Source organism: Trifolium pratense, linkage group LG3, assembly GCF_020283565.1.
Source record: "Trifolium pratense cultivar HEN17-A07 linkage group LG3, ARS_RC_1.1, whole genome shotgun sequence".
NCBI lineage: Eukaryota > Viridiplantae > Streptophyta > Magnoliopsida > Fabales > Fabaceae > Trifolium > Trifolium pratense.
In genome coordinates, this window is record NC_060061.1 from 11,899,764 (window position 1) to 11,914,962 (window position 15,199).

Sequence of the window (15,199 nt, forward strand, 5' to 3'; positions counted from 1 at the left end):
CCTAGATCTGTCATTTCAAACTCTTCCTTCAAGTCACCCTTGAACTCACTAATATAAGATTCATTGCTTCCTGTGATAAGCAAATCATCTACATATAGACAAATTATAATGACTCCCTTTGCAGCATCTTTCTTGACATACACTCCATGTTCTGTGACACATTTCTTAAATCCTATTTCATTTAAGAACTTGTCAATCCTTTTGTTCCAGGCTCTTGGAGCTTGTTTCAGACCATAGAGTGCCTTCTTAAGCTTATACACCTTAAGCTCTTGACCTTTCACTTCATAACCAGGTGGCTGGGCAACATATACTTCCTCTTCTATAGGACCATTCAGAAAGGCTGACTTCACATCCATTTGATACATTGGCCAATCATTTAGGTTAGCAAGAGCAGTTACTAACCTAATTGTTTCCATTCTAGTAACATGTGCAAACACTTCATCATAGTCAATACCTTCTTTCTGAAGAAATCCCTTTGCCACTAACCTTGCTTTGTATCTGGTTATCTCACCCTTTGAGTTCACTTTCAGCTTGTAAACCCACTTCACATCTATTGCTTTCTTTCTCTGTGGAAGATCCACCAGCTCCCATGTTTGATTGCTTTCAATCGAATCCAATTCTTCTTTCATAGCACCTCTCCACTTTTCACTTTGTAGAGCACTATGCACATCAATTGGTTCAGATTCAGCCATGAATGCTAAATGGATCAACTCACCATCATTGTTCACTTGACCATCTGAGTTCATTTCACACTCTTGTAATCTTGCTGGTAGAACTCTAGGCCTATTCGATCTTCTCACCTCAGGCACTGCACTACAAGAAAACTGCTTTGGAGCGTCAGCCAAAAAGAGACGCTAAATGGCAAAAAACGGACGCTACAAGGTACTTAGCGTCAGCTTAGCGTCTACATCGTGGCAGACACTTAAATGCCCGAAGCTAGACAGTTGCGTCCAGCAGACGCTATTTGGCGTCCGTCCTGTTAGATGCTAAGTGGAAGCTAGTGACATGTATATAAGGCAGACGCTAGTAGCTTCGATTTTTGGCTGACGCTACACATATATCTTGGTGTTATAAAACGTCACCCTTAGAGTCCGCTTGATAGACGCTACTAGCGTCTGCTCTTAATAGATGCTATATTTTAGTTTCTGAATTATATAGCGTCCGCTAAAGCAGACGCTTTTGTTTTTTTATTTTTTAATTTCAAAAACTCATCCTAGAAAGGAACCTATCCTGTATTTCTAAAAATACATCCAAAAAATTATCTTTCATAGTTTGCAACCATAATTTCTCGCAACCATAAAATCTCTACCAATATACTCATTAAAGTCATCAAAACCAACGATAAAAAGTCAAAGGCAAGAACACAATTGTATTTATACAATTAATAACTTAGAAATGCGACAAAATAATGTCATTAGTATAACTCATACTCCATCCTTGGACCAATATGCCTATGAATCTAGAAAAAATTTAAATACACCGGTTTAATAGAAATTCACCTACCTACGACCTATGTAAATGATTGCATCAATTGTAAAAAAAACCATATATAGATGCTAAAAGATTCAATTATACCAATCTAGCATTAGCAAGATATTTTGGTACAAGTGCTGAAATAGTGGCAATGATGTGCAACTTAATTTCATCATCTTTTTCGACTGTCTTCATTTTGTGTCAATTGACTCAAATGTTCCAGATGTTGTTCCTGTAAATCGATATGACACTAATATCATTACAAACCCCAAAAGCACTGTCAATTCACTCAAATGTTCCAGATGTCTGTCCTGCATATTTACATTTGAATATTCAATCAAAATTCCCGCTACATAAAATGTACCAGCATATTCTATGAAAATGGAAATTGAAAAATCAATAAATCCAGCAGCCAGAAATTATAAATTCAGTTTCAAAGTGAGTATAGTATAGAAGACTTGAAGGCACCTACCAAATGCACAAACTTCAAGATAAAAGTGTATCCTTTCAAACAGTTTTCGCGAGCTTGATAGCATAATGAAAAGTATGCAAGCAACTAATTTTCATGGCATCAAGCTATACATACTAGTATTAATGCACTTGACTGTAACAGATTGATAGCATAATGAAAAATGTATCCTTTCAAAATACTTAATGATTTTTCTAACTCAATAAACCTTTATTCCTCCCAATTCTATATCTTAGCATATACTGATGTTACAATTTGAGTGTGGCAAGGTAAGCTTAGTGGCTTATGACTTTCCCAAAAATGCTATAATTTCAATTTACATAACAAAGAGTAAATACCAAGTTATTATCAAAGATAATCAAACTCAACTTCTTTACTAATATGTTATTAGCCTCTTGGTAAGATTAGTAATATTTGTTGAAAATGCCAAAATTTAAGCCTTCAATAATATCAACAAATATGCCACTAGCAAAACTAACATGCAATACCATGTGCAAGTAAGCAATTAAACAATATGTGCCCATGATTTATTTATAAGTATAAGTATGAATAAAATTTACGAGTTTTTTTTCTACTGACCAATTGTGAAATTTTCTCTTCAAGAGATCGGTCCATCTAATTTGAGCAACAATTGAAAAGAATGGGGGGAATGTGGCAAAACCTGTCAGATCAAATTCAAAGTGTTTATGAACACATTTACTAAAAATTAAGAGTGGCACGTGAAATACTTATAAAAGGTTTCTTACACTCTTGGAGAACATATTAATATATTTCCTATGGTAAACTAATTTTATAATAAAAAGCCATATATTGGTAAGTAAATCTGAAGCTGGTAAGTCAGATCTTCATCAACACTTTAAAGAGATAATGCATAGAGGTAGATAATACAAAGTCATATATTGGTAAGTAAATCTTTAAGTATTTTTGTCATAGAGGTAAATAATTATATGCAAGTACATATATGTGTAATTATCTAAAGATAATGCAACAACAAGCTTCTTATTGGTTGATCTTGTGCATTTTTAAACGATTCAAAAGAATAAATTCCCTTAAAGTATAATAAATCTTAAACTTAAATTGGATAACTTAGCCACCATGCAAGCACATCAAAAGTCATCCAAATTCAAAGAAAATTAAATGTGTGAATATGTAGATGAAGAACTAATCACCGAAGCTGAATGGAATAAAACAATTGCAAACTTTATGCTAATAACTGATACAAGACATTAAATCCAATAGCACACATCCCTCAAAATCTTAAGGTCGTAAACTTTTTGAGTCGGAAGAGTCACATTGAAATGTAATGAAATTGAGAGAAAGGCTCACATAGAGTGGAGAAGCAAAAGACGACAACAAGTATGCATTTTGGAACAAGTTAAAATCATGCATACATAACAAAATGCCAATTATAAGAGGCCAAATACAAGATGCAGGGCTATAATTAAGAACAAGGCTAGAATTGAAGTACCTGTATTTTGAAGAACAAAACAAAAGACTTAAAGATTTGTAGCATGATAGTGAAGAATCTTATAGTTCTGAATCATCTCATACTCCTTCTTAACATCGAATTTATGCACCGACACGATACTAGGACAAGCAATATCAGCATCCTGCATAAAAAGTAAGCAATAATAAGTTTTGAAGGCTTAAGTTAGTGTCTATCATTAGTTTTTCATAAGAATTGAAAAAATTTGGTTAAAATGGATGTGGTTAAATTAGAAACACTTCAATTCATCAGAATTTGAATACAATATACTATAATAAAATAAAAGTTAGCTTGTAAATGCTAGCCAGTCAAAACAATCAATAGTGGGAAGGAGAATTTGTTCAACCCACCATCATCCAAATACACGGTTAGCAAAGGAGGAAAAAATAGACATAAACAAAGAAAATACAGTCAGTGAACTCATAAGATTAGAGATCGAGATGAGGGAGCAAAATTGAGATATACCAATTGAAGGAGGAGTCAACGGCAGTGAAATGATGACTGAACGGCAGAGAGAATTAGCGAGTTGAGAGAAGTTTCTGTGACTATCAATTTCCAATTCCTTTGATTTTAGGGTTCTTCGTTTCATATGTGGTGACAATTTCTAAATCCACCAATCTTCTCTTTCGCCAAACCTGATAAAAAAAAAAGCGCACGGAGATTGAAGCTAATCAAGAGAAACATGAATCCAACAATATTAGTGAACGCATGTTGAGCGAACGGCAGATTCTGAGGTAGAGAAAGATTGGTGAATCGGGTTCGATTGAGAAAAGAGTTGGTTTAGATTGTGGATTTGTGTCAAAATTAAACCACAGTGAGTACACCGCCAAAGTCCAAACACCCTTTTCGAGTTGTGGAACCAATCCACAATAAATGAATTTAATTACACAAAAGTGGAAACCTTAGCCACACATATTAACAACCTCTAGCGACATTAATTCCTCTACTTCCTCTACAAAAATCCAAACAAAAAAGCATTTTTGCTTTACAAACTCCACCACACATTCCATAAAACACATCTTAATTATTTCAACTTTTCACACTCATTAAAAATTGAACAATGAACAACACTACATAGGGAAACGGATTCTCTCCAGTGGGAATCCCACTGGATACTCTCAAGTTTCAATCCTAACCACTCAAACTCTTCTCTCTCTTCAGTTTTTATTTATATATATTTATTTGAATGGTTGTGATTCCACATGAGAGTAATGTGACTGCAGACAACCCTCACCCCACTACATAGTATACAATTTTCCAACAAAACATGGCAAATCACACACTTTAATGAGCTACTACCTTAATTACACATAGGAAAAAAAATTAAGGTACAAAATTTCCAAATTGAATATAACATAGGGTCATGTTAACATGTGCACAAAAGGCACATGTTAAGGTTCTAAATATAGAAAATTGCATTTATTGTTAGAAAAACATTTAATGCTTAAGAAGTTAAATGCACATATTTCAATATATTATTTCTACTTTTGTTTCCTTAACATGTGCCTTTGGTGCACATGTTAACATTTTCCTATAACATAATTACTCACAAGCTTAATTGCAACTTCTTCATTTGTCTGAACATTTGTACCTAAATAGAACAACAAATTCAAAGTTAAAATGAAAGCATAAACTAAAAGAAAATCAATTTCTACATAATCAACAATAATTGATAGATTTGAAAATTGAGGGAAAAAAATGATACCGAGATAGATCTCGCCGAAGGATCCGCTACCAATTTTGCAGCCAAGAAGGAACTTGTTACCAATACGAGGTTCCATTGGATCGGGTTAAAACCCTAGAAATTGAGAATAGAGAAGTAAAACCCTAGAAACTGAAAGTTGGGGATTGGAAACGGAAGGAGTTGGAAGTGAAGAGAAATTGAAGAGGAAAGGAATGAGATAGAAGTGTGAAATGATGAAAAGGTGAGAAAAGAGTTGGTTTAGATTGTGGATTTGTGTCAAAATTGACAAGTTGGGAACTGAAGAGAGTTTAAGGAGATTGAGGGTTTGTGAGATTGAGGGTTAGTTCATCAGAGATGGAAGATAATTGTTGGCGAAAACTAATATTTTTATTTTTATTAATTTAAGTGTTTTATAATATAATTTTTATTAATTTGGTCTATTTAGCATCTGCCACTATAGACACTAACATATTTTTGTATTTTTAATTTCTTTAGCTTCTAAGTAACGTCTGCCAAGCAGACGCTATATTTAATGGCTCATTAAAAATTTAAATTAAATTGAAAAAAGATGTAGAGTCCACCCAACAGACACAATGGAGACGCTAGTAGCGTCCGTGTCGTGGCTGACGCTAGAATTTTTGAAGCTAAAACACATTTTTGTTGTAGTGCTGGCTGATTTACTTGTTCTTCACTAACTTCTTCAATCATCACACTAGTTGACTTCTTTCTGTCATTAGTGTTCCAGTCCCATTCCTTGAGTTCATCAATTATTACATCTCTACTGATCACCATATTGTTGTTGATTGGATCATAGAGTTTGTATCCTCCAGTTGAGTGATAGCCAACCAATATCATCATTGTTGACTTATCATCCAACTTCTTCCTTAATTGATCTGGTGTGTGTTTGAAAACTAGTGAACCAAACACTCTCATATGATTCACATTTGGCTTGTGTCCTGACCAACATTCTTCTGGTGTGATACCCTTCAATCTCTTTGTAGGGCACCTGTTTAATGTATAGGTAGCAGTGGAAACTGCTTCACCCCATAGCTCCTTAGGTAAATGCTTTCCTTTCAGCATACACCTCACCATATCCATTATTGTTCTATTTTTCCTTTCAGCAGTCCCATTCTGCTGTGGAGTATATGGTGGAACTATATCATGTACAATTCCTTCAGTGTCACAGAATTTTGCAAATTCATGTGATACATACTCTCCACCCCCATCTGTTCTCAGGGTTTTGAGCCTCTTACCACTTTGTCTTTCGACTGTAGCTTTAAATTTCTTAAAGATTTCAAACACATCACTTTTCTTACTTATCGAGTAAGTCCATAGTTTTCTGCTAAAGTCATCTATGAAGCTTACAAAGTACCTGTTACCTCCAATTGAGTTCACTTGCATTGGACCACATACATCTGAATACACCACTTCGAGTACACTAATGGTTTTACTTGCTGCATTCTTGCTGAAGCTCCCTCTGTGTTGCTTCGACTGTACACACTCTTCACAAATTTCTTCAGGCACTTGCAGGCTTGGCAAGCCTGTCACCATCTTTGATTTTTGCAGCAAGCTGAGGTCCTTGAAATTCAAGTGCCCCATTCTATAGTGCCATCTCCACTCTTCTCTGCTTGATGCAGTCATCAAGCACTTGTGATTCAGAACATTGAGCCCAATCTTGAATGTCCTATTCTTTGACATTTCAGTTTTCAACATCAAGTTACCTTTAGTGTTGTACACTTTCAGCAACCTATTCTCCATTACAATTCTGTAATCTTTCTCTAGCAATTGGCCTATACTGAGTAGATTACATTTCATACCTGGTATGTACAATACACCAGAAATCACTGAACACTTGCCATCCTTTCTTTTGATTGTTACATCACCAATGGCTTGTACTGCAAGACTGCTATTGTCTGCAAACTTGACATTGTGATTCTGAGTAGCCTTTAGGCTTGTGAACCAATCTTTCCTCCCTGTCATGTGTGTTGTACATCCAGTGTCAAGATACCATTTCTCTTGAAGATCACTCTCATCTTTTGTAGTTACAAGAAACATAACTGAGCCTTCATCATCATCATCATTTCGAGCGATTTTGGCCTCAGCATCACTCGATTCCTCTCTGAATTTACATTCATCTGCAAAATGACCATAATTTTGGCAATTATAGCATTGAATGTGTTTCTTATCAAACTTGCCTCTTCCACCTCTGCCACCTCTTCCACCTCTTCCACCTCTTCCACCTCCATTGTAACCACCTCTACCACCATTGAACTGTTTCTTCTGATTTCCACCTCCTTTGGTATCTTGATTCTCTTTTCCATTTCCATTCTGATAACTATCTTTTCCCTTATTGCCTTGCCATTTTCCCTTTCCTTTCTTATTCTTGTTACTCTGTTGAACTTGCAATGCTACTTCACCATTGGATTTATCAGAATTTCTCTGATTCATCCTTTGCTCATGTGCTTCTAAGGACCCTTGCAATTCCTCAACCTTGATAGTGTCAAGATCCTTAGACTCTTCTATTGCAGCTACCACATAGTCAAACTTAGGAGTTAAAGATCTCAGTATCTTTTCAACTCTCATTGTACCAGACACAATTTCACCACATGCTTTCATTTCATTAACTAATTTTGCAATCTTTGTAAAGAACTCACTTACAGTTTCTTTTTCTTCCATTTGTAGCTGTGCGAACTTGCTTCTTAGGGTTTGTAGCTTCACTTTCTTCACCTTCTGATCTCCAGCATAAGCTGTAGCCAAAATATCCCAAGCTTGCTTAGCTGATTCACAATCTCCAACCTTTTCAAAGATATCAGGGCTTACACTTTGATGAATTATGAATAACGCCTTGTAATCTTTCTTCTTCAATTCTTTGTGTTGTGTTCTTTGAACCTCTGTAGCACCTTCTGAGAGTGGTTCCACACCACTAATCACTTGTTCCATCACATCTTGATAATTGAACAAAACTTTCATTTGTTTGCTCCAATTATCATAATTCTTTCCATCCAAAACTGGAAGATTCGCAGGGAATTGACCATTGTTAAAGGTTGCCATGGTTAAAGCACGAACCAGGCTCTTGATGCCAGATGTTGGCGCAGCTGGAAGCTAGGCTTCGATCACTCTGGATTCGATCACTTTGGCCTGCACAGGCCTAGCAAGCAAGCAAGGATACACGCACGCTCTGCACTGCACTCTGGCCACGCCTATGAGCACAGTTTCTGCAGGATCTACTATCCTTGTTTGCTGCAACAATGGTGGATGAATGAAAGAAAGAAACACACGATTTACAGAGGAGAAGGAAGAAGAAGATTAGAGAAAATAGGAGTCAGTTTTTATTCATCCTCAATGGGGAAAGAAAAGGTTGATTACAATCACTAATCATGAGCCTTATTTATACTAACACTAGATCATCACACTTTGATGATTCTCCTAGGCTCTAACCAACTAACTAATCTCTAACTGACTCTAAACACTTTAACTACCTAGGCAAAACAAATCAAACTGAATTTCAACAAACTTTCTTAACAAACTTCACTAACAAACTAACTAACTTGCTTAGAAGCAATTAGTTATTCCTCCACTTTTAGCTAGCTCGCACACCAAGTCAGCTTTCACAACATGGATTAATCATCTAAGGCCTTCTTAGATTCAACAGGGGCTTCACCAATTTTCACCCCTATGAGACTACTCAAAACTAAGTTAAATACTCCGTATTTGTAAAAGGAATAGTGTTGTTGACTTACGGTTAATTTTTTTTCTTCATAAAAAAATAGGATGCATACTTTATAGATTTTATGGTGACTTGCTAGAAAGACAAAAAGACTGTCATTAACTCATTATAGTAGGTTTGGAATTAAAAGTAAGGGTAAATGATCATTTACCCCCCTGCAAAATAAGCAAATTTTCGTTTACCCCCCTGTGCATATTTTTTTTCTGTTTACCCCCCTGCAAAAAATAAATTCTCTCCTTTTGCCCCCTGGCTGTACAGCAGGACATGTGACTGTGCAAATCTGCTGACGTGGCTTGTACACATTGAAAAAATCATTTATATTTTTTTAAAAAATTCCACGTCAGATATTTTTTTTTTATAAAAAATAAATTTTTTTTCCTACAAAATAAAAAAACCAATTTTCTTATTTTCTTTTCCCAAAATTAAAAAAAAATTCCTACAAATAATTTTTTTTCCTACAAAATTTTAAAAATTATATTTGTTTTCCTACAAACGAATTTAAAAAAAAAATTCCTCCCCAAATAAAAAAACGAATTTTCTTATTTTACTCCCAAAATAAAGATTTACTCCGAAATAAAGTTTATTTCCAAATTAAATATTTTAAAGATTTATTTTCAAATCTCTTTAAATAAAAAAAAAAAAACATAATCTTTAATTTTTAAAAACAAAACTTTATTTTTTTTGTTAATCTCTTTGAATTAAAAAAAAATAGAAGAAGAAGTTTTATTTGTGTTTTCCTCTTCTACCAAAATTATATGTGATATTAAATTATGCAGCAAAAAAAATTAAGCAAAATTATGCTTCAATTCTTATGTGATATTAAATTGTGCAGCAACCTTAGCTTGTACTATATCTGCAGCACTAAATTACGCAGACAAAAATAAAGATTCTATTTTTTTTAATTAAAAGATATTTGAAAATAAATCGTTAAATTCTTTATTTTGAGGACAAAATAAGAAAATTTAATTTTTTATTTATGCAAAAAAAGTTATTTTTGTACGAAATCTTTTATTTTTTTTTATTTTGTAGGAAAAAAATTATTTGTAGGAAATTTTATTTTAAATTTTGGGAAAAAAAAATTCGTTTTTTTTTTGTAGGATTTTTTTAAAAAAAAATAAAAATTATGTGACATGGAATTTAAAAAATAAATATAAATGATTTTTTCCACGTGTACAAGCCACGTCAGCAGATTTGCACAGTCACATGTCCTGCTGTACACCTAGGGGGCAAAATGAGGGAATCTATTTTTTGCAGGGGGGTAAACAGAAAAAAAATCTGCATAGGGGGGTAAACGAAAATTTGCTTATTTTGCAGGGGGGTAAATGATCATTTACCCAACAATAGTAATTCACTTTAGAATTGGATATATACATCCATTTTCTCATATACCACCAATGTTATTTGCCAATTCCTCAGCTACTACTGTTCTTTACACTACAACTTTTTAAGTCTTTTTTTCCCTTTTTGGTAAGCAACTGGTTGTGCTTCTCTTAGTTTTGATAATTTAATGTGTGACTTGCTAGCACGCAGCTCTTGTCGTTATATGAAGCACTTTAGCTCATCATTCAACTTTCCCGGCTGCCCAAACCTATAAAGCAAGTAATAGGCCAAGTAGCATTTCTTCATATGAAGCAGTTCAAGTAGCATTTCTTCATATATATGAAACTTCTTTATGAGTCAATGTCTACAATAATTTTCACTCTATCATGATCATTGACTTGTTGATAGTTATTTTTTTCTTTGGCGGACTCACTCACTTGTCACTTTGTTAGTATTCGGCGAATACCTTTATGTGACGTATAGGGTATTTTTTATATCGTTCAATTCTCAATGAAAGTAACAATTATTCAGATTTATTACGAGGATATTGCACCTCAAAAGATTATAGTTCATTATGTGAAAGGAGTTTTGTGGCTAAATGTAAAATCACCCCTTTACATTTTTTTCTTCTTGCTTTTTAATACAAATAAGTGATTTTCACATAGTTTAAGTCTTATAGTTTTGTTTTCATCTTTGCGATTTTATCTTTTGTTTTGATTTTCAGTATTGTTGTCCCGTCTTAGTGCGGAGTATTGTTGTCCCGTCTTAGTGCGGAGTATTGTTGTCCCGTCTTTGTGCGGTGTTCATTTGTTTCAGGTTTGAAGATTAAGGTTGATCCAGTGCAGATCCAATCAATGACTTTTGTACCATCAACGCTACAGATCCGGCGACATGAATGTTCCGGAAACTTCAATATAGTCAAATATGTAGGCTTTTGCAATATGCCGTTTGATGCTATTAACACGGATGCTGTGAGTTTGTTCGCAGATTCATCCTTTTTGTTTTTAGCGATTTTGATTTGTATTGCATCGATGTACTCTTATCAATTTGAATGAATGAATATCTTTTATTTAGTCAAAAAAAAAATATTACAACTAGATAATAAAGTCTTTCAAAGTCTAACTTCACTACAAACTTCTCGTGAGATACCAGATTTATTGGTATTTTATTATTGTCTTAAATATATTTATAAGTATTTATTTTCACCAAAATTGTAAAATGTTTTATTTAAATAGTCTCTATAGAATCGGTGTTGGAATCTTATTGAAAGATGTATTCATATTAGTCTATCATTGTGCCTCAAACATGATTTCTCAAAACATGATTTCTCAAATATGTGAAATGAGATTGACATTCAATTAATAGTAAGTAGTTAATGAGTTCAACTAAAAGACAGATTGATTAGGAGAATATGAGATTAATTCATGGATGAAACAATTTTTATTAAGCGTTACTTACATTTGAGGCAAACCCCAAATTACCAAGGGCCTACTCCTCTCGAGAATCGTAGGGTTAAACAAAAAAAATTACTAATAAATGTAAAGTGAGATTTTGATGTGATACATGTAGTATTAATTAGAACATACAATTGAAACAAAATTAATATTACATTAAAAATAAAAAAAATAGGCAATTTTTTTTTTTTGTAAATGCATAGCATACTGTGGGATGTAGATAGTACCTTCTATGAGAACTTATTTTATTGACAATTTAAATATTATTCAGATTGAAAGCTAAATTAATTGAAATATATATAACAACATTCATTAATATATAATAGAATAGGATGAATTTTATATTTTTATCCTCCAAAAACAACATTTTATTGCTTACATTCGACATGAGAAGAAGAATATAATCAAATATATTCATTGTATTTAAGTGGAATCTAATCAAATCCTAGGTTTGTTCCTTTATACGCATAGGCCTTATTTTATTCTTCATGACCTATCCTCAGATCAGTGGCGGAACCAGAAAAAATATCGTGGGTGGGCCGAAAAATAGTCAATCTATTTTCAATTTGAATTTTTTGCTCCTCTATTTTCACATGTTACAATTTTGGTACCAACAAACTATATTTTTACTCTAAAAATTGTGATTTTTGGCTCTAAATGTGATTTACTGTCTCCAACATTGAATCTAAAGATGAAATATCAAATTTGAGACCAAAATTCACAATTTTTTCCCATTAAAATTCGCTAATTTTACAGCAAAAAGTAATAAAAAAATATTGAGTTAGGATTAAAATTGCAACAAATGTGAAAATATGGAACTTGAAAAATTTAATATTAATTAAACATATTTTTTTATGTCATTTCATATTTATATATGCTAGTTTAACTGTTAATTTTATCTATTATTATAAATTCAATTAATTATGAACTAACATTTACACTAATACTTGAACTAATATGTGTACCGAATTACTTATAATCATCAATAATATACTCTAAATTAATATTTACATTAATATATATATATATATATATATATATATATATATATATATATATATATATATATATATACCGGGTGACTTAAAATCATTAATAATACATTTAAATTAATACCCTACATATAAAAAAAATTATTTTTTGGGGGTGGGGGTGGGCCGTGGCCCACCTCAGCCCACCCCTAGGTCCGCTGCTGCCTCAGATAGATCTATAAGTGTTTTGCAATATTTTTCTATATTTGCATATCATGTTTTAAGCTTCAAAACCATGTATTTTTTTTTGGACATAACATATACTCCATCGGTTCCAAATTGTAAGTCACTTTAAGAAAAAAATTTGTATCAAATTATAGGTCACTTTACATTACCAATAAAGCATTTAATGCTAGTTTTCCTATTATACTTTTAACTATTTATTACTCTCTTTTCTTTTAATTCTTCAATTCATCTTTTTTATACCATTAATGAAGGACAATTTTGTAAACTAACTCATAATTTCTCTTTTCATACAACATTAATTATATTTCTTAATTTGTGTAATTTGTCCAAAATGACTTACATTTTGGAACGGATGAAGTATTTGTGATCGAGAACACACATGGAAAGAACTAATTAAGTTTGTGGTAAAATTCTTAAAAATGTAAAAGATATCATTCTAAATATAAATTTTACTACCAACAAATTGAAGTTCTATTTAGTGTCAAATAAAATTTCTTAGCATGATGCTTACCAAATTAATACTAGTACTTCAATGACTTAAGTTCACTTTCTAAATTAAGTGTCCAACTCACTTACTCCTCACTATGTTTGGAAATGTGGTCCCATTAATATAAGGCATGAATTCCTATACATAGAGGCCTTCACACTCAATTTTGAAACAACAATCGATGCTTTAATGTGTGTATCTTAAGGGATACTCATGCTACTACTCCCATAGTTTTAAGAATATCAATATCTTCAAAAAGCAATAATCAATGAGAAGAAATGTTGACCATCCCACCTGTTGAGGAATATATTTGTCCTCTCCCACGTAACACACTGAATATTTTATAGCTGAAACAGTTTTAATTTTAGATTATTCGAAATTTTTACAACTAGAGATACACTTGAATGTGTAAAAGGGGACACATATATACATCATGGGGTGACTCATTTCTGCTTGTTGATAGATACAAATATTGCCACACGTGTAGATAGATTTGTACAATAGAGATGAAAGAGAGATTAGATTAGACCTTAGCATAATCAGTTTTAATATAATTAATTAATTCAATTAGAAGACAGGATGTAGGTCCATTTTCACTAACCGGTTGATATATAAATGATTAATGTGTGATTAATTAGGAAACATGTGTTCCTAATTGGATTTTTCCTTTTAATATGTTGGAATATATTTTGTCACCCAAAAACATGGCCAAGAGAAAATATCTGAAGTGCCGCTGGCATGCTTTTATGTTATGCCCCCTCACTGCCAGTACATATACCTTTTGAAAATGGCAAACAAAAAGTGGTCAACATGTTTTTATTCTCTGTTAATCTCTCTCTCTGCCCTGGTTAGGGTTTGTTTTTTATTTTAAATAAAAGAGACACATTTAAATCCTTTTCAGTGAAAAAAACAAATTATCTATCTAAAAATCGATTAATCTAAAGATCAACTCTACTCTTTATTAGCAGAATCTAAGTGAAGTCCAAATAATATTTTGTAAAAACTGCTCTAATGCCAGAATTAATTGACATCAACAGAATTCAAACTTAAAACTTTAAGAAGAACATCCTCCGAAATACTCATTTATATATCACCAAACAAATCTCTTAGCATTTAAACTTTTTTTTTATATACAATGGAGGGCAAAAGCCAACATTTAAACCTTTTTTATTAGCACTAATGATAATAGTTGTCATTAATGACTTTTTCAGTTTTTTTTTTTTTTTTTTTTAATAATAATGAGGGCCTAAGCCCAACTCTTTCAACCTTTATTTGTCGATGCATTTGTCATATTTCCATAATAATGGTTCATGACTAAGATATACGGGCTCCACAATCCATGCTAGTATTTTTTTATGTCTTAGCATGTAAATTTTAACAATCAAAAGCAAAAAATCAAATAATTAATACTAATCACGTAGTATTGTCTTCTTATTTAGTAGAGGAAAAAAATCAAGATTAATAGAGATACTCCTCTACATAAAAGATAGAGATATATAACTTTCAAGGGTTATGTTAACTTGTGCCCTAAGGGCACATGTTAAGCTACCTAAAAATAGAAATAGAGCATTTAATGATAGAAAACATTTAATGTTTAGAGAATTGAATACATCACAAGTTCAATAAAGTTTTTCCACATTTATCTTCTTAACATGTGCCCTTAAGGGCACAAGTTAACATTCTTCAAAAATTATACAAAGATATGAAAGATTTTGGCTAACTTTCTTGATGGTAGAATGTCATATTTCAATTCAAATTACAACTAGTGTCGGCGGAAAGTTCAAAAACTATTCATTGACAATCTCATCTTTTTTTCAATTAATTTAATAGTACTATCTTAAAAATATATGCAATTATTATTTATAATATAAATGAATGGTAT

The 15,199-nt window shown here is 32.4% G+C and overlaps 1 long non-coding RNA gene across 1 annotated transcript; it reads right to left on the reverse strand.

Annotated features, from left to right (window-relative positions):
* Positions 1-1,286: 1,286 nt before the first annotated feature.
* On the reverse strand, positions 1,287-5,546 carry LOC123914320. Its single transcript, XR_006811804.1, has 6 exons — positions 5,134-5,546; positions 4,979-5,019; positions 3,894-4,063; positions 3,411-3,552; positions 2,522-2,603; positions 1,287-1,784 (listed from the first exon to the last, which is right to left on the reverse strand). It is a non-coding gene; the product is annotated as an uncharacterized LOC123914320 (long non-coding RNA).
* Between the last annotated feature and the right edge of the window lie 9,653 nt (positions 5,547-15,199).